Below are 19,319 nucleotides of genomic sequence, written 5' to 3'. Positions count from 1 at the left end.
GGGCATCCACACCTATATCTGAGCTATTATCCTTGCTAGCATGAGCACCTGCAAATGTGACTTTATGCACATAAAGGTCATCCACACTATCCATACCACGTATTGACAAAGGGACTTCACGCTTGTAGCAACAAACAACTTTCTCTCTTTTCGCAGCGCAATCTTCAATGCTTCACACATTGATTTGGGCTCTTTGTCTTGCACTTTTATTTTAAGAATTGGTTGCAACAAACTCGTGAAGTCCTGTATTCTTTGGCTATTGGTAAATGCAAAATATAATTCCTTTTTTGGACATGGCTTCCACATGAAAGAGAACATCTTTCCAGAATCTCCAAGCGTCATCAAATCTTGACCAAAATTTTGCAGCAGACTCATACAAACTAGTGATCCGTTTCCATGCATCTTGGTGAGGAATCACCTTCTTGAACCCGCTTCAAAAAGCATCTCTTATACCTCTCCCAATTTCCTTTGTCATTTTGTGACAAGACCTAAAACAATTCTCTTGCATTCCCTCTGACCACCAGATTGATGCTTGCAAGCTTTTGCATCTCACTTGGAACTGCATGGCATAAACATGTCAAATCAAACTCATAAGACGCAAGCCAATGTTCCTCACAACTTGTGAAAACTGATGGTTGGAACAACACCACCATCATGAAACTCCCTTAAACATCCAAAATGTGCATACATCACTGCTCAAAATCCAAAATTTAGGTGCACAGTCGGCAATTTTTGCTCCCCAGCATGATCGCCAAAGGATGATGGAGCAAAAGACACCGTGAGAACACTCACACACCCAAACAACTCAACAACACAAGAAATTTACTTAAATTACACCCCACACACACCACCACTCAAGAGCTCAATGAAAATTATCCCCATAATCCCTATTCAAACTCGAAACACCTCGGCCTACAAGCCCTTGCTTGCCCGAGTTGACCAACACTTGAAAATACACTTGATGGTGACCAAAATTTACAAGAAAAACCATCAAAAGCTCTAGACACAAAATGCCTCTCTCCAACCATTGCAAAACCTTCACCAAAATCCACCTTTTTGGACTCTTTGGAGTAGCCCCAACCCTAATGCTATCGATACAGGGTCACATAGTCTTGCAGAAAGCCGCATCTTCTTCCCTCAATTCCTTGCACACACACACACACACACACACACACACACACACACACACACACACACACACACACACACACACACACACACACACACACACACACACACACACACACACACACACACACACACCTGTGGAAACCTTAGAACTTCCATGGACTCTCCCAAGTGCAAAATTTAAGAGAAAATTCTCTCATTCACTCCTCCACACACTAAAAAATAGGACGCGAACGCGATGGGACTGCACTAAACCACCTATAGGAACCCTGCTTCCTCCCACACACAGAGGGGTGAAAGTGCTAATATTCCACCTCCAAAGTCTTCCCTCAGCCTAAATCATCACGGAACCGTGAGTAACGTGCCTTTTTTAAGCCTTTTCACACCATTTTTGGTCATTTTTTTGAGCTTGTAGCCCTAATTTTGGCCAGTTTTGAGCCCTAACGGGCATTTTTTGCATGAAAAATACCAAACGAACTCCAAAATCCACCAAATTGTGTAGGCTTGGTCCTTGATACACAAGTATTGTTTCCACATGCTCATATAATCTTTTTGACCACTTCTAGGGCACTTCGTGCATTGCTACATACCAGGAATCACAAATAGACAGTTACCGCATGTGGCAAACTTGTCCATACTTTTTTCTTGCATTATTTACATTCTAAAAAAATCAAAAAGATTTCCTAGAGCCAAAAGAAGCCACTTGGGACCTCATCCAAGTCATTGATACTTTATCTAGACACGTGTGCATGTACCCGACCGTCGATACACAACATGACTATTTGGAGTTGCTTGTAGCACCACATGCCGACACGCGGTGCTAAATGAAGTGAGAGGTAGAGATGAAAAACAGACCCATTTGCCTCTACACCAAGACTGTGCACGATGGCCTGATCATGGGAGTTACACAATAGGGTAACCACCTAGCTTGGAATGCGGCTAGGACATATGGTAAGGGGGTCGGCACATAACACAAGGAAAATGTGAGAAGGAGAGAGAGGTAGGAAGAGATCATTAGAGCTTTATTGACGTGGGCTTCATAAACACCATGCAAACATTCACGAGGGGAATTTCACATAGTAAATATCTCACAAACTCATGTATGCATGGTAACTCAACATCTTGACCATTAAGAAGCACACACGTGTGCGCGTGCGCATGTGCACACACACACACACACACACACACACACATCAAAACAAACAACCATAGCCAAAACTATACCATGTGTGTGCGTGCACACACACACACACACACACACACACACACACACACACACACACACACACACACACACACACACACACACACACACACACACATCAAAACAAACAACCATAGCCAAAACTATACCATAGTAGAATTATTCGTGCATAGAGGTGTATATTCAAGGATGTACATGTGAAAGTGTGAGTGCTAGAGCTTGATTGTGTGTGCCGAAGCTTGATTGTGTGTTGTTTACAAAAGAGTAGGCCTCCTTTTATAGGCCAAGAGAGTGATTAAGGAAGAGATTATGAGCAAGAGGAGTTATTACAAAGTAACCTCAGCTAGAGGAATTCCCCCAATGAGAGAGCTCTATGTGCCCTGCTCATTGACCAATTTCCTCCTAATCGCCTTCATCATGGCAAGCTTTGTCTCCATGCCTCCTTCCATAGCTTGAGTCCAAGAGTTTCCTTATAATATTTGAGAGAATCTTTATAGAGGATCTTGATAAAATAAGAGAAAATAAAGAAATAGTGGAGAGAAACCTATAAGAAATTATGTATATAGAGTTGGATAACCATGACTTCTTCCCCTTGTGAATAGATAGGCTCCACCATTTCGACCATATCACCCAAACCGTATCTCCAAAAATTAGGGACAAAAATATCAGTTCAATGCCTACAACTTTGTTGTTGAAGACGTATTCAAATTTGGGAATAAAAAATAAAAATCCCACAAAAATATATGTCTATCTTTTCCTTTTCATAGGTCTTCTAGGTGGTCCCCTCTTGACTCCATATGCAAGTCTTGTGTCCACAAGTGAATTATGCTTGAATTTGATAATAGTTTGTTGACTCCAACTCCATAATGAATAAGATTCTCCTTCCTTTCATGTTTGACTCTTATTCTTCACTTATAGTTGACAGTCAGGTAGAATCAACATCTAGTGAATTTTTTCTTTCTCGGAGGGTTTGTTCCTACCTCTTCTTATTTGCAAGATTCAAATGTTTCAAAACCATAGCTATGTACAAAATAAATATCAGGTCCCTCCTCTTTCGTGAAACTTTGAAGCCTTTCCACCGAGTACATACCAAGAGAGAGGTGGTCCAAAATTTGAAAAACAGTCCTCATTACCCCTCCCCTTGAAGCTAGAGGCATTTATGCCTCTAGCTCCAGAATTGAATTGATTGAGTAGTAGAGGAGCCAATATCTAGTTGCCTTTTGAACTAGCCATTGCATTTGGCCATTAGAGTGATGTCTGGAACATTTACATGTTTTCAAGAAAAGCAATAGACAAGGCTCCCTGGCTAGAGCATCAATGATCAACAATTGAAACTGCCTTTGAGTAAATGCGAAGCCTACAGATTCCAAAATTTTGTGCCAATGTCCTCCAGGATCCCAAGTAAAGAATAGAATTGTCACCTGCAATGTCCCGACAATAATACTTCTTGCTTCATGAGAAAAAGGATAGGATTTGTAACCACCATAAGTGAAAGGATAACTGAGTGCTTTAGCTCCTTCCAAGACAATACTTAGAATCATGATCCCTAAGATTGTACCAAGAGTCCTCCATCTACGATTTCCTTGTCAATGTGGAAAGTCCCATTTTCTTTAGAACCTAGCTTACCGCTATTACTGAAGCGAGCAAAAGAGTCACTCTCCTCTTAGATGCTGTCAAAAAGGTCCATTTCCTTTCCTGACATTGGTAATAAGACACCAACCTTGTAGCTGAAAGACAAGCTTGATACATGTTGTACCAAAGTGCATAGCATATAGAAAAAATAGGTTGCAATCCACTGATTGAAAACATTTTCATCTCGACTATATGCATACAAGACCATATTGCCATCTTGCTCACATTGGGATCCATTTTTTGTGACTCTTATGACCACCCCTTGTGCTAAGGTTTCTTTAAAGGTTTCCTTAAATGTATATAACACAGTATAATCAAACACATTCTCTCAATCTAGGCTGCCAAACCTAGATCGCCAATAAGTTGCCACTGCATCCACTTGCTTAAGAATCTTCTTAGGATGGACTCCAAAATCCCACTCCTTGGTAACAACCATTTGAGTTTGGTCTACAATTTCTTCCTCAGATTGGTGTAGTACCAAATACTTCATGCTTATTTCCTGCTTTTTGTGGTATATTTCTCCTCCTCTAATGTTGTAGTAACTACCAGAGAGTGCACTAGTCTCTAGGTCCATCCCTTGTTGCTTACTGGCCTTCATGTTGTATAGAATGTCCTTGTCCTTTCTACCTTCCATCTTGAGAATTCTTGTGTCTAAATATTGCTTGGCTCTCATGGCCATGAGCCATGGTCTCTTTGAGATAATTGGGTAGCTCTCCCCCTTAGGGATACTCAAGCCCTGTATAGAAACATCACTCACAAGATGACAAGAATCTATAGACTCACCAATTGTGAAATTTGAAATGCCAATTTTTTGTCGTGGCTTAGACTTCCTCTTGATTGACTCCCTTTTGGTCTTCATTTTTTCTTCCTTTTTTGAAGACTCCTCATGTCTAGAGTGATTAAATCCCTTGGTGTCTACCTCTTCTACCTTGATCTTTCCTTTTGCCACTTCTTTGATGGGTTTCTCTACTTTCATCTTGCCCTTATCTTCAAGACTAATAAAACTCACTACTTGGTTGCCAGCTAGTGGTGGTGGTAAAGGTGGAATAAGGGTATGTGGTGGTGGTTGTGGTTGCACATGTTGTTGTAGGATTTGCACAGGTGGTGCTTGTTGTGGTGGCCTTGATGATGGTTGTGTTTCTCTCGGTGGTGAAATTTGGTATTGTCTTGCTCTTCTGTTGAAATCCTGCCTCCTTGGGTGTGGGCAGTATTACATGCCATGTCCATCTTCCCCACAATTGTAGCATTGGTATTATTGGGTTTTCCTTCGTTGTCCTCTCCCTTGATCTTGATTGCGATTGTGTGCGTGCACTTGTTGCACCAAATGGGCATATATATTCTCTAGCTGAGTAGTGATGTGGCTCAACAGGTCTTGTTACTCTTTTGATGCCTCTTGTGATTGGGTTCTTTTAGTGGCTGTTGCAGTTAGTGGGTTAGATGGACTGAGCTTGATTCCGCTGACTCATTGACTCTTGCTTGCATGCAAAACTTCTTGTTTTTAAGGCGGGCTACTTTCACTGCCAACTCATACATTGCAAGGAATCTTCCCTTCACCTTTCTTTAAGCGACGACCACATGCTAGCAATGAAACGGTCATTCTTCAAGAAATTAAGTGCTCCTTCACCTTCCTCCAGTGAAGCAACTCATCGCTTCCACAAATCCACAAACTTGGATTCGTAAGTGGCATACTCTAGCAGACCTCCCTGCTTTAACTTTGTCAGCCAACTGCCATAACTTTTCTGAAGTTGTGTCTCCATCAAACGTATTCATGAATGTAGCAAATAGTAAGTCCCATGCATTCTTGGTAGCTTGGGGAAAAGCATTGTACCAAGACTTGGCCTCTACTTTTATCAGTAGATGAAAGATTTGTATCCATGAGGCATTGTCATCCTTGTTGGAAACCACACAAGTGATGTCAAAGTTATCCAAAAAATCGGTGGTGATGTCTTCAGACTTACTACTTGCTACATTCATGAATACGTTTGATGGAGACACAACTTCAGAAAAGTTATGGCAGTTGGCTGACAAAGTTAAAGCAGGGAGGTCTGCTAGAGTAGGCCACTTACGAATCCAAGTTTATGGATTTGTGGAAGCGATGAGTTGCTTCACTGGAGGAAGGTGAAGGAGCACCTAATTTCTTGAAGAATGACCGTTTCATTGCTGGCATGTGGTTGTCGCTTAAAGAAAGGTGAAGCCAGTGAACGTGGGAAAAGAGACACTTGCCATGGTAATAAATCAATAACAAACAATTACAAACTTTTTTTTGTATTTTGTTTGGAATGACTTGGTGATTCATAAAGGTTTATACATGGGTGGAAAATCTGAGCAGGAGCTAAGAAGAGCACAAGGCTAAAATAGAATAAAGATGCTTACATCAAAAGAGTACACTGGTAGTAATCAAGAATGGGCAAGATGATGGGATGTGGGGATCTAAAGATTTCATCAAGCATCTTTTCTTCAAATAGGAAAACAATATTTTGTTGGTAGAATATCTTCCTATCAATGTACACGTTTACATGCATGTGTTGCAAGAAACGAAAAGGAAAAACTTTCGGCCTATTCCATGTTGGGTGTAGGGTAAGGCTTTGACCACTAGAGTTGCATATCTTAAGTGACAACTTCAGCACAAGCCTCTACCTCTTGTTGAAGTCCACATAATCCTCCATATTGGGTTCAAAACAGGCTGGGTGAGAAGAGTCTACCTCAATCGACTTTCCATTTTGCATGCGGCGGTGACACTTGGGTGGTCGTACTTGAACTCTCTACGCCTAGAGAGTGCATAGGCCCACTTGCTTCCACCAAATGCTTTAGGCTTTGTGGCTTAGACTTTGTGGTTGATGTAATTGATGGCTCTTCTTTGACCATTGGAGAGAAAACACTTGGTCCTACACAAAATTTGATTGATGTGAGAGTGTTGATGTAGTTCTCAATAGCAAAACTCACTCTCTTTTGTTCTCAATAGCAAAACTCACTCTCTTTTCTTCACCTTCTCTGTTGGAACTCATTGACAGAATGCAAAGGTTGAGAGCAGTGATGACATTTCATAGCCCTCCCTCTTAATGCTCTTGATTTGCGAGCAATGCAAGATGTGGAGCTTATCTCTTGGATATCGATGACGCTACAACCTGGCAGTAGCACTTGATGAAGGCCTTGAGTGCTTCAACAGTCTCCTCTTCTTCAGTCCTCAAGTTTGAAAACTCTTGTAGCCACTTATCCATGTTTGATGGCATGCATCACTACTCTTTGTTGACTGAAGGTCTTTGCAAAGCCCTCCTCAACCGGGACACCAAATGAGATGTGAAGATGCAAAATAGACCCATTGGCCTCTACACCAAGACTGTGCATGATGGCCTTATCATGGGAGGTACACAATAGGGGCACCACCTAGCTTGGAATGCGGCTAGGATGCATGGTAAGGGGATTGGCACATAACACAAGGAAAATGTGAGAGAAGGAGAGAGAGGGAGGAAGAGATCATTTGAGCTTCATTAATGCGGGCTTAATATACACCATAGAAACCTTCACGAGGGACATTTCACATAATCAACATCTCACAAAATTGTGTGCATGATGGTAACTCAAACCTCTTGGCCCACACACATACCAAAATAAACAACCATAGTCAATACTGCGCCATAGGAGAATTATTCGTGCGTAGAGGTGCATACACAAGGATGTACATGTGAAAGTGTGAGTGCTAGAGCTTGATTGTGTGTGCCAAAGCTTGATTGTGTGTCGTTTACAAAAGAGAAGGCCTCCTTTTATAGGCCAAGAGAGTGATTAGGAAAGAGATTATGAGCAAGAGGAGTTATTATAAAGTAAACTTAGCTAGAGGCATTCCCCCAATGAGAGAGCTCCATGTGCCCCTGCTTATTGACCAATTTCCTCCTAATCGCCTTTATCATGGAGAGCTTTGTCTCCATGCCTCCTGCTATAGCGTGAGTCCAAGAGCTTCCTTATATTTGAGAGAATCTTGATAAAATAAGAAAAAATCAAGCAATAATGGAGAGAAACCTATAAGAAATTATGTGTGTGGAGTTGGATAACCATGACTTCTTCCCATGTGAACAAATAGGCTCCACCATTTTGACCATATCTCCCAAACCATAGCTTCAAAAATTATATAAAAAGGGGCATAAATATCAACTCAACCCTACAACTTTGCTGTTGAAATTGTTTTCAAATTTGGAATAAGAAAAATGAAAAAAATCCCACAAAATTATGTGTTTGCCTTTTTCTTTCCAAAAGTCTTCTAGGTGGTTCCCTCTTGATTCCATGTGCAAGTCTTGTGTCCACAAGTGAATTATGCTTGAATTTGATAATAATGTGTTGACTCCAACTTCATAATGCATAAGATTCTCCTTCCTTTCACTATTGATTCTTATTCTAGTGACGGTCAGGTAGAATCAACATCCAATTAATTTTTTCTTTCTCATATGGTTTGTTCCTACCTCTCTTTATTTCCATGATTCAAATGTGTTGAAACCATAGATGTGCACAAAACAAATAAATAGATTTTTTGTGATTTTCATGCATCAGGTCCCTCCTCCTCTGCAAAGCCTTGAAGCCTTGCCATCAAGTACATACCAAGAGAGAGGTGGTCCAAAATTTAAAAAGGAGCCTCAGAAGTTTCAAAGAGTCTAATTTAATAGCTTTGTGAAGCTGCTTGTAGCACTATGTGTCAATTAGTAGTGTTACCATATACATGTGGTAGTGATGTGTGTGAACACACTAGGACCGCCGGGGCATTTTTTCCCTCTTTAAGAGGTTTTTTCCCCCGTGCATTGTATATACGCCCATCACTCTAGGGCTATCTATCTTTCCATTGCACACTAAGTAATACACTCTCTATTGTGTGCCTTGAGCTTCCTTTGTCTTCTCTAAGCTGTGTCTGTTTCTCTGCAACCCTAATTCCAACAATTGGTATCAGAGCAGGTTGCGTCCTCCCGGGCTTAGTCGCCAGCTGCTACAGTACATGCCTGCTCACTTTCTCCGATTTCAGTGAGCTTTGGCGAGCGTTCGCAGGTCGACAAATATTTTGGGTAAGCTCGTAGAGCTGTCTGCTCAGATTTTTGATTTGGGCTCATTTCAGCCTCCGTTTCCACTACAGACAGTACTGCACAGGCTCTTTCATCATTTTGTGCAAAATTTTTGTCAGTGCTGTTTTCTGCATAACAGGTGCCTTATAGTCTTCTACAGGTTTGTGCTATAAAACACGTGTTGTTCTCGCTCCGTTTCTCCTATTTTTGGGCAGTTTTCACATCAGGTGCAGCATTTACCATGGCTGACAACAACAACACAGATGTGTTCAAGATGTTTGCTGTTGAGGATAGGTTGGATGGGGACAACTACCCTATGTGGGCTTATATGATGCAACATGTTCTTGTGTCAAAGGGCATCTGAAACATTGTGCAGGGAATTGATGTACGTCCTGGTTCTGAGGATGTAGGCGATGTTGAGGATGTTGCAGGTCTTGCTGCAAGGATTGCTGCTGTTAGAGTTGTTTTGCCTACGGTAGAACAAGCTCGTTGGGATGTAAAGGATGCGCATGCTCATGCATTGATTGCGTTGTCTGTGAAGTGCACCATTGTTCCTCACATCCGTTCAACAAAATCTGCGAAATAGGCTTGGGATATTATAGCAGGTCTTTATACAAGCCGCAATGAGGATAAAATTGCTGTGTTGCGTAAAGAGCTGGAGTCGAAGATTATGCATGAGGAAGATGATATGGACACTTTCCTTGCTAGTGTCAAGGATATAAATGAGCAACTTATTTTTGCAGGTGAAGTCATTTCAGACAGTTTCCTTGTGCAGACTCTTCTTGATGCCTTACTAGATTCCTACCAGACTTTTGCTAGTACTTGGAGACTGATGACCCAAGGAAATCCTAAAGTTGTCAAGTTTGATGCATTATGCACATTGCTGTTGCAAGAGTCACTTTCTAGAAAAAACAGGACTAGACCGCGTGCAGTTGAACAGGATTTTATTGCTTCTCAAAGAAAGGGTGGTAACAGTAATGCAGCCCCTTCTTATGGTTCTGCTACGAGTGGCAAAAATTCTGTTCCTAATGCTTCTGCTGTCTACGCAGCACTTCGTCTGGCAATTCTGGTGATAAGGACAAAAATAAGATGCGTTGCCATTATTGTAAAGCTAATGATCACTTGATCAAGTCGTGTCCTAAGTTGAAGGCCAAAGAGGCTAAGAAGAAAGAGGGTGGTTCCATTGCAAATGCTGGTTCCACTACAAATGCAACCATTGTTGAGTCTTCTGTGAAAGGAGACTATAATGATGATGTTGATGCAGAATGGGTTTTTAGCACAGAGTGCACTTACAATCCTGCTGTCCATGATGCATGCTTGTCAGTTGTTGCAGATTCACATGTGTGGTATTTCCACAGTGGTGCTACAAAGCACATTACCTCACATCGTGAATTGTTTACCTCTCTCGAGTTCGTCCCTCATGGGAATTCAGTCACTTGTGCCAACAATGCCTCTTATCCAGTTCAGGGAGTTGGAAAGTTTTTGCTTACTGCTGCTAATGGCAGTTCTTTCACACTTGTTGATGCACTTTATGTACCTGGGATCAAGAAGAATCTCTTGTCTGTATCCGCAACTGCTAGACTTGGACTTGTAGTCAAATTTGTGGATGACAGATGTACAGTTCATGATCTCCGTTTTGGTGATGAAATTGTTGCATTTGGCCTTTTGTGCCGTGGGCTATATAAGCTCACTTTGTATGACAAGTGTGGACAAAATTTTGCAAATGCTGTTTTAGATTGAAGGGCTATTTCAGATGCAAAACTTTGGCATGCACGTTTTGGTCATCTGACTTTTGCCAGTTTGCTACGTTTGCAAAAATCTGATATGGTTGCTTCTTTGCCGCCTCTTGAAGCACCTGTCAAACATGTTTTTGAAGGCTGTATTTTGGGTAAGATGCAGCGTTCTAAGTTTCCAAAGGATGGTTCAGTTCGGGCCACATGCAGGTTGCAGCTTGTGCATAGTGATGTTTGTGGGCCCATGCAAACTCCATCCTTGGGCAATTACCTGTACTTCGTGACTTTCATTGATGATTACTCTAGGCATGCATGGGTATTTCCGCTTAAAGCGAAGTTCGAAGTTTTTATGTGCTTCAAACAATTTCTGGCTATGGCTGAAAATGTCTCGAAATGTACTATGGGCACCCTCCGTTCCGATCAAGGGGGGGAGAAAATGTCTCATGAATTTAATGCATTTTTGGCTAGTCGTGGGATAAAACACCAATGTACAGTGCCCTATACACCTCATCAAAATGGTGTTGCTAAGAGGAAAAACAGGTCACTGACGGAAATGGCACGATGTATGGTCAAAAGTCAAGCTTTGCCGCATTCTTTTTGGCTTGAGGCCATCATTGTGCCACTTATGTACTAAACAGGTGTCCTACGAAAGCTTTGCAGTCTATTACTCCATATGAAGCATGGCATGATAGAAAGCCTTCTATTGAGCACATGAATGTTTTTGGCTATTTGGCATATGCTTTAGTGCCACAAACACATCGCAGAAAATTGGATGATAAAGCTGTCAAATGTATTTTTGTTGATTATAGTGCTGAAAGCAAAGGTTACAGGTTATATCATCCGCAAATAAAGCATATTTTGGTTTCACAAGATGTAGTGTTTGTGGAAGATTCTGTTCAGCCCTTGCTGTCATGTACTAGAGATAGTAATGTAAGATCATAGGACATTTATGACACTTTGTTGCCTCTTTTCAGTGGTGGAAATACGAATGTAATTTCCAATGAGGCAAATGTACAGCCTATGGGGGTTTTTGAAAATGTTACAGATTAGCCTATTACTGATGCAGATGTACACGATGTACTTGATGAGGAAAGGGCTGAAAATGAGCAGGCTAGAGGTATGCCAAAATGGTTGGTGCACACTTTGTGTGACAGTAAATTGGATGCACCTTTGTCTAGTCGTACTCGTTCAGGCTCTCACCATGCATCTTATGCATCAGATTGTTATGATTTGGTTGTGTCTAGCTTACATGATGTTGAGGAGCCTCTGTCTTTTGATGAAGCACATAATTCAAAAAATTGGATGGCTGCCATGCAATCAGAATATGATGCACTTATAGAAAATGACATGTGGACTTTATGTGATTTGCCTCATGGCAAAAAGGCCATTGGTACGAAGTGGGTTTACAAGTTGAACGCAAGCCGGATGGTGAGATGATCGCCATAAGGCTCAACTTGTTGCAAAGGGTTATGCACAACAAAAAGGCATTGATTATGAAGAGACTTTTGCTCCCACTTGTCGTATGACTACCGTGCGTTTTCTATGTGCATTGGGAGCTCATTTTGGTTGGGATGTACATCAATCAGACATTGTTACTGCTTTCTTGAATGGTGACATATTTGAGGAACTTTATGTAATGCAGCCTCACGGTTTTTTCATAAAAGGACAAGAGGACAAAGTGTGCAAATGTAAGAAGGCTTTGTATGGGTTGAAGCAATATCCTCGTGCTTGGTATGAGAAAGCTGACACTCATTTGGTTAAACGAGGCTTTCGTAACAGTCCAACAGAAAGCACATTGTATGTAAAGCATGAGGGTGATCTACTTCTCATTGTGGTTCTTTATGTTGATGATTTGCTAATCACTGGACCAAATGAGAGACATATTTCTGAATTTAAGGCTGATTTGAATGCTACTTTCAAGATGAAAGATTTGGGGCTGTTGCATCATTACTTGGGTATACAGTTTAAGCAGTGTGATGGTGGTATTCTCTTGTGTCAAAAAGTTACATAGAGACATTGCTATGTAAGTTTGGACTTGAGGATTGAAAACCTCTTGCCACTCCCATGGAAACAGGTTTGAAGTTGAGTCTACATGATGCTGGTGATCCTATTGATGTCACTCTTTACCAAACTGCTGTTGGCTGCCTCATTTATGTATGCAACACGAGGCCAGATATTGAGTTTGCAGTCTCATAGGTCAACAGATTCATGCATAGCCCAGGGTCTAAGCATTGGCAGGCTGTCAAGAGGATTTTCGGCTACCTTAGTGGCACTTTACACCTTGTCTTGTTTTATCCCAAGGGGGGATCATTGCCGCAAGACTTACATGCTTTTTCGAACTCAGATTGAGCTGGTTGTTTTGACACGCGAGTGTCCTTTTTGTTTCATGCTTGGCAGTTCATGTATATCATGGTTGAGCAAGAAGCAACCTACTGTGGCCACTTCAAGTTGTGAGGCTGAGTACAGGGCAGTCTTCACAGCTACGGTTGAGTGTGTATGGCTCAGACGCCTTATGGCTGATTTGGGTGTTGGATAGGACACTACCAACACTATCTACACTGACAGTCAGAGCGCATTGACAGTTGCGAGGAACCCAGTTTTTCATGCTCGCACAAAGCACATTGAGGTGCATTACCACTATGTCAGGGAGAGGCTCTCAGCAAGAGAGATCAGCTTGGCTTATGTGCCAACACAGGACAACCTTGCAGATCTTTTCACAAAGGCATTGTCTCGTGAGGAGCTTGAAGCTTTCCGCAAATCTTTGGGCTTACTCCCCTTTGTGGACCGATCATGTCCTTAGGGCATGGCACTTCCCTTTACTCATGTGCCAGCTCTCGTTCACCGCATCACTCCAGGGGGGATTTGTTACCATATACATGTGGTAGTGATGTGTGTGAACACACTAGGACCGCCGGAGCATTTTTTCCCTCTTTAGGAGGTTTCCCCCCCCATGCATTGTATATACGCCCATCACTCTAGGGCTATCTATCTTTCCATTGCACACTAAGTAATACACTCTCTATTGTGTGCCTTGAGCTTCCTTCATCTTCTCCAAGCCGTGTCTGTTTCTCTGCAACCCTAATTCCAAGAAGTAGTGCTATTGGAAGCTTCATAAAGGTTGATTTAAGCTCTTTATAGAGTTACATGTAGCACTAATTGTCGACACGTGGTGCTACAGGAAGCTTCAAAGAGGCTAATTTAAGACCATTGTGGAGCTTCCTGTAACACCACATGTTGACACGTAGTGCTAAAGGAAGTTCCAAAGAAGTTAATTTAAGTGCTTTGCAGAGATGCTTGTAGAACCACTTATAAAGACGTGGTGCTAAATAAAATTTTAAAGAGTCTAATTTAGGTGCTTTATGGAGCGCTTGTAGCATCACGTGTCGACACGTGATGTTTTAGGAATCTTCAAAGGGGCTTTAAGTCCTTTGCAAAGTTGCTTGTAGCAACATGTGAAGGCACATGGTGCTATAGGAAGCTTCATAAGGTCTCATTTAAGTGATTTATGGAGCTACATGTAGCACAATGTGTCTTGGTGCTATATAAAGCTTCATAAGGTCTAATTTAAGCTCTTTATAGAGCTACATGTAGCACCACATGTTGTCATGTGTCATGTGGTGCTACAGGTAGCTTCAAAGGGACTAATTTAAGCGCTTTGTGGAGTTGCCTATAGCACCACCACATGTCAGTGCGTAGTGCTATAAGAAGTTTCAAAGGGACTAATTTAAGCCATTTGTGGAGCTTACAAATGATTCAAGAGTATAATTATAAGAGTTTGATACATGATGTGAAGTATCGATTCAATAAATTCTTTGAATACATTAATTTGTAAAGAGTCCTTTCATTTAAGGACTTAGGACTTCACAAAGATTCATGTCATTAAATTGTTTTATTATTTTCTATGCTTATTTAATCTATCTTTTTTTATGAAGTCATTAAAATGTTCTTTTGTTCTAATTTTTCAATGTGTCTTTTTATTTTGTTTGATTTTCATTTTGTTTTTTTCAAATGATAATATGCAATCTGCACCTTTCACCTAATATATAAACCATTAGGGATTATGTATGTATAATGGATAATATAATGTATGTTTTTATTTTATTTTGTTTCAAATGATAATGTGTAATGTGCACCTTTCCTTCTTGGACTACATAAGGAGCCCTTAGTAAAGTGTTGGATTTTTGGTGCAATTGTGGACCATTGAATAAATTTTTCAAATTAGTCCCACATGGCAAAATTCTTTCTTTTTCAATATTTCTTCTAGATCTTTGTGAGAGTTGTTAACATTTATGTACTTCTCTATTTAAAGAGAGCCATTGAATATTGGTTTAGTCATTATCTTTTATGATTTTTTAATATAATTTAATCTAAATAAGTCATTGTTACACTTGTTGCCAAAAAGTATAATACTCTATTGTGACAAAAAATAATAATCTAAATGCTAGTACTGTCACTTTCTCATTTTTCCTCTCACAAAGAACCCTCTTATTATTAAATTTCTTTCAATAGCATTATGTACGCCATAGTGATCTTTCACCTTGTTATTTAAGTGGGACATTTTCTAACATATAAAGCATTCATGATTATGTATGTATAAAGGATAATATAATTTTATATTACAAGACAACAAAAATTCCATGTGATTGTGGGCACTCATTTAAACTTACTCTCTATAAATCCCATCCTCCCCTTAACTTTAGTAGGCCTTTGTACCTCCTCACCTTGTGTATAAAAGTCCCTTAAAAGGATCACTGGATTCCAATAAGATGAAAATTCACATTGGCATACATAAAGAAGTATGAGTGTGGAATGGAAATCTTACAGGTAGTGAGAAGGTAGCATGATAAATGTTGAGAATGATCTGCCTAGTATATTAAATTTATTCGTGTTTCATAGTCATTCCTTGTCCCCTCTACCCACACTGCATTATCCACTCACCTCCTCAACTTATCGACACACAAAGAGAGAAAGCAACCCTTGCTTCCTAAGTTGAGAGAGAGAGAGAGAGAGAGAGAGAGAGAGAGAGAGAGAGAGAGAGAGAGAGAGAGAGAGAGAGAGACGTGGAAATATGCATATGCTAGCTATTTACAATTGTTTCACTATCATAGGGGACATACTTCGTGCTACTCAGGATAATGTTTTACTTTGCACACATGAATATACTTACTGGTGATGTAGGTACATCTTGCAAGATGTTTGATGATCAATAGTAGGGTCTGGACAAGATGTCATTATCTACTATCCATTTGCACCTTGCAGAGTCAGCATATGCTCTTGTTATGCATGAGCCTACTACAAGAGCATTGTGGAAAATATTGTATTTCATGTATGACGATCTGAGTTATCTATGACTTATGGGAGATAGAGACATTCACGTCCATGCCGACAAGCTATGTGTTGGCATTGTGGTCATTTAGGGCACTCATATGGTGTTGTTTTTGTTGTATGAGATAGGGTAGGAGACATGGTTGTCTTTGAGATGCAGTTGATGTTGTTAGCTCAATTGATTTGATAGTTGTAGGAGTAGATGTAGTGTCTGAGTACACGAGTGACGAGGATGTCACATTTGCTTTGTCTTTTTCTCTTGATGTTCTTATGTCTATGGATTGTGCACTTCCTTTGCAGTAGTTGCTAGATGTGGATGCTATGTTTCATGTCACTCCACACCGTGACTGGTGTTGTAGTTATTCTAGCGGGATGCTTGGTAGTGTACGCTTGATTGATGGGTTAGTGCATGACATAGTTGGTGTAGGAGAGGTGAGACTGTCATTACCAAGTGGCGCATCATATGTGCTTAGACACGTGCATTTGACATGACAATGATTTTGATCTTAGTTGCTCAGCTCAAAGATTGTGGATGCCATACTTTGCTTTGAGAGTGATCTTTTATGATCCATTTGGGTTCACTTGTCCTTACGAGAGGTGCTTGGATGACATGGTTTACCCTATGCATGTGGATCAGATTCAAGATGTCATGGCATTGATTTTGTTGTTGACATGCGTTGATTGAGAGATGAGATGTGTCTCCTTCATGAGTGAGCTCCACCATGCTCACAAGACAGAGCATTTAGCTGTGCAAGACATGTTGGAAGACTCGTGGAGACAAAGGTAGAGTGCCAGTCCCTAGTGAGACACAAAAAGTGTCATCAAAGTCTATGCAGGTAGAGGTGGAGTTGGTCTAGTCCCTAGAGACGTAGGATAGGCAGAGAAAATGAACATGGAGTTCTTTGACAAGCTCATGATACAGGCTGATGAGTTGATGTTAGGACGCATGGTTTTACCTAGGATGAGAGGGCCTTAGCCATCCCAATGTCGACGATGACACAATATATGAAATGGATAGTCTTGATGATGTAGTTCATGCAGATAGTGCAAGGGAGGCTAGGACATCTAGGCTTGTGAAAATTTTATCAGCATTCATGCGTCTCATATACGACCTACTAGTGTTAAGGCCTGGTCTAGCAGCTCCAGTGGGAGTATTTGCAGTAGGGATTGCCACTCGTACTGTGGATGACTCTAGCATGATGCATTATGGGGCTTTGTAGACCATATAGAGTTGTATGTAGGATTTAAATGCAAGCTTTAGCATGGATACATATGCTTGCCTATCACTAGAGCCGATATGGTTGCATGTAGATTGAGCGAGCGAGCGAGTGGGCATAGGTTGAGAGTGACTCTCACCTCTCTTTCTTGTACTTAGTCATTACACTAGGTTCTCTTGCATAGAGGCACATTTGGCCTTTGGGTGAGAGATTGTTGGGACAAAGGCCTTTGTGCTTTGCCTAGTCGCCTAGGCTATGAGCACCCGTCCACTTATGTACATTGATATAATTAGAGTGTATAGGGGGTTGCTCATACTCTTGGAGTCTCCCCACTCGTATCTCTATGTTCTTATGTGTTTTTTCCCGCACCGCATTGCACGCACATGATCCTGCAACACCTCACATATATAGGCATAGAGCAAGAGATAACTTCTTGACACATAGGCTTACAACAAGGCATGCATGTGCCTTAAGCTCTATTTAATAATATCATCTCTCTCTCTCTCTCTCTCTCTCTCTCTCTCTCTCTCTTTTGAGAAGATGAATGTGAGTGTTAATCCAAATGAGTGAAACAAGATATTAGGTAGAGAGCATGCATAGTTTTTGTTACCATGTATCTAATAAAAATGAATCTTAATGTAGTAGAAGCCCGAGTAGCACATTGCCCATGAGTCCCACAGTAAGGGTATGTATTGCAATCCTCTTCATGACAAAGAAGCAGTTGGTGAATGAACATGTGATTATTTTGGCGACCTAAAATGTGAAGAGACACAAAGTACAAGTGCTTGCAAGCAAGATAAGTATTTTCTTGGGCTTCATGCTCTACAAAGTCAAAGAAACTACAAGAGGGTGCTCTTTGAATCTCCACACTGTACATATGACCCTCCATGGTATTATTATATGAAAATAACGTGAAAGTTTTGGGGACTTTCTCCACTCAGGCAACCTCTTCACTCACTCTTGCTTTCATCTCTAGTGCATTACTGGTCCCCTTGAATGATTCGTCAGATATGTAAGACCAATATCTCACTTGGATTCCATTTTGTACCTTTGTACCTGTGTTATTTTCAACTATCTCACTTAGATGCCATTTTGTATCCTATACTTGCATTGAATGTTGGTGTTGTGGGTGCATTTCTTGATCATCCAACAACCTTTCCTAGCTTTTATCATGTACATTCCCTCATGTAAGAACTTGTTTTCTTCCTCTATCAAGTTTGTCCCAAGAGTTACTGGCCACATGCTTGGTGGAGGATGTAGACGTGGATCAATGTTGTGTTCCACTATAAAGCAATGAATAACATGACCTGGACAACACCACATCATTTGTTGTTGGACACCTTTAGGATGCTTCTGGTAGCCCTCAGAGCTTGTTGCCAACACACCTCTAGAGCATCCCACTATGATTTTGTTGCACCTTCTTCTCCATTTTCTATGCCACTACATGATAAATTTTTTCCAATTCACGTGCTTGTATCACCCATAAAGCTTCATTCACTATCTTCTCAACCACATATTCCTCCTTCTCCTCGATCTGTCATCCTATTGGAAGTGGATTTTGAAAACTTTATTTTTCTAAGTTGTCTTTTGCAGATTACTGTCTTTGTGTGTCACATTGTATGCTGAGTGATGGACAGAGTTGTCCTCAATATTGATGAATGTGCTTTTCTTCCTCTTGTGAAACATTGAATTTGGGTCCCCTGTCAAACTTGTGCTTGATACACTGAAGATCTTGTGATGGTTGTGTTCACCATCCTAATGATCTTTGTTAATGTGCAAGCCTTGAAAGTGTCTACACTAGGTCCAAACCCAATGTGCTTTCCTGCTGATGAGTAAGATATGGACTGGAATTTGCCATGTCCGTTGTATATGTGTCATAAAGAGATATCGTCCTTTAAAACCCTTCATATGAAAACCAATTTTTGTGACTTTGGCAAATTTGTTCATGGGGTGCTCGTTCCTTCTTCTCCTCCCTCAATCTTGGTCATTGCCTTACCCCAACATGATGTTCATATCTCCCACCAGCTCATCCATACATGCA

The sequence above is a fragment of the Adiantum capillus-veneris genome, chromosome 19, assembly GCF_014529385.1.
Source record: "Adiantum capillus-veneris isolate H3 chromosome 19, ASM1452938v2, whole genome shotgun sequence".
NCBI classification, from domain to species: domain Eukaryota; kingdom Viridiplantae; phylum Streptophyta; class Polypodiopsida; order Polypodiales; family Pteridaceae; genus Adiantum; species Adiantum capillus-veneris.
The sequence above is the reverse complement of the archived record's forward strand: the minus strand, read 5'-3'. Positions refer to the sequence as shown.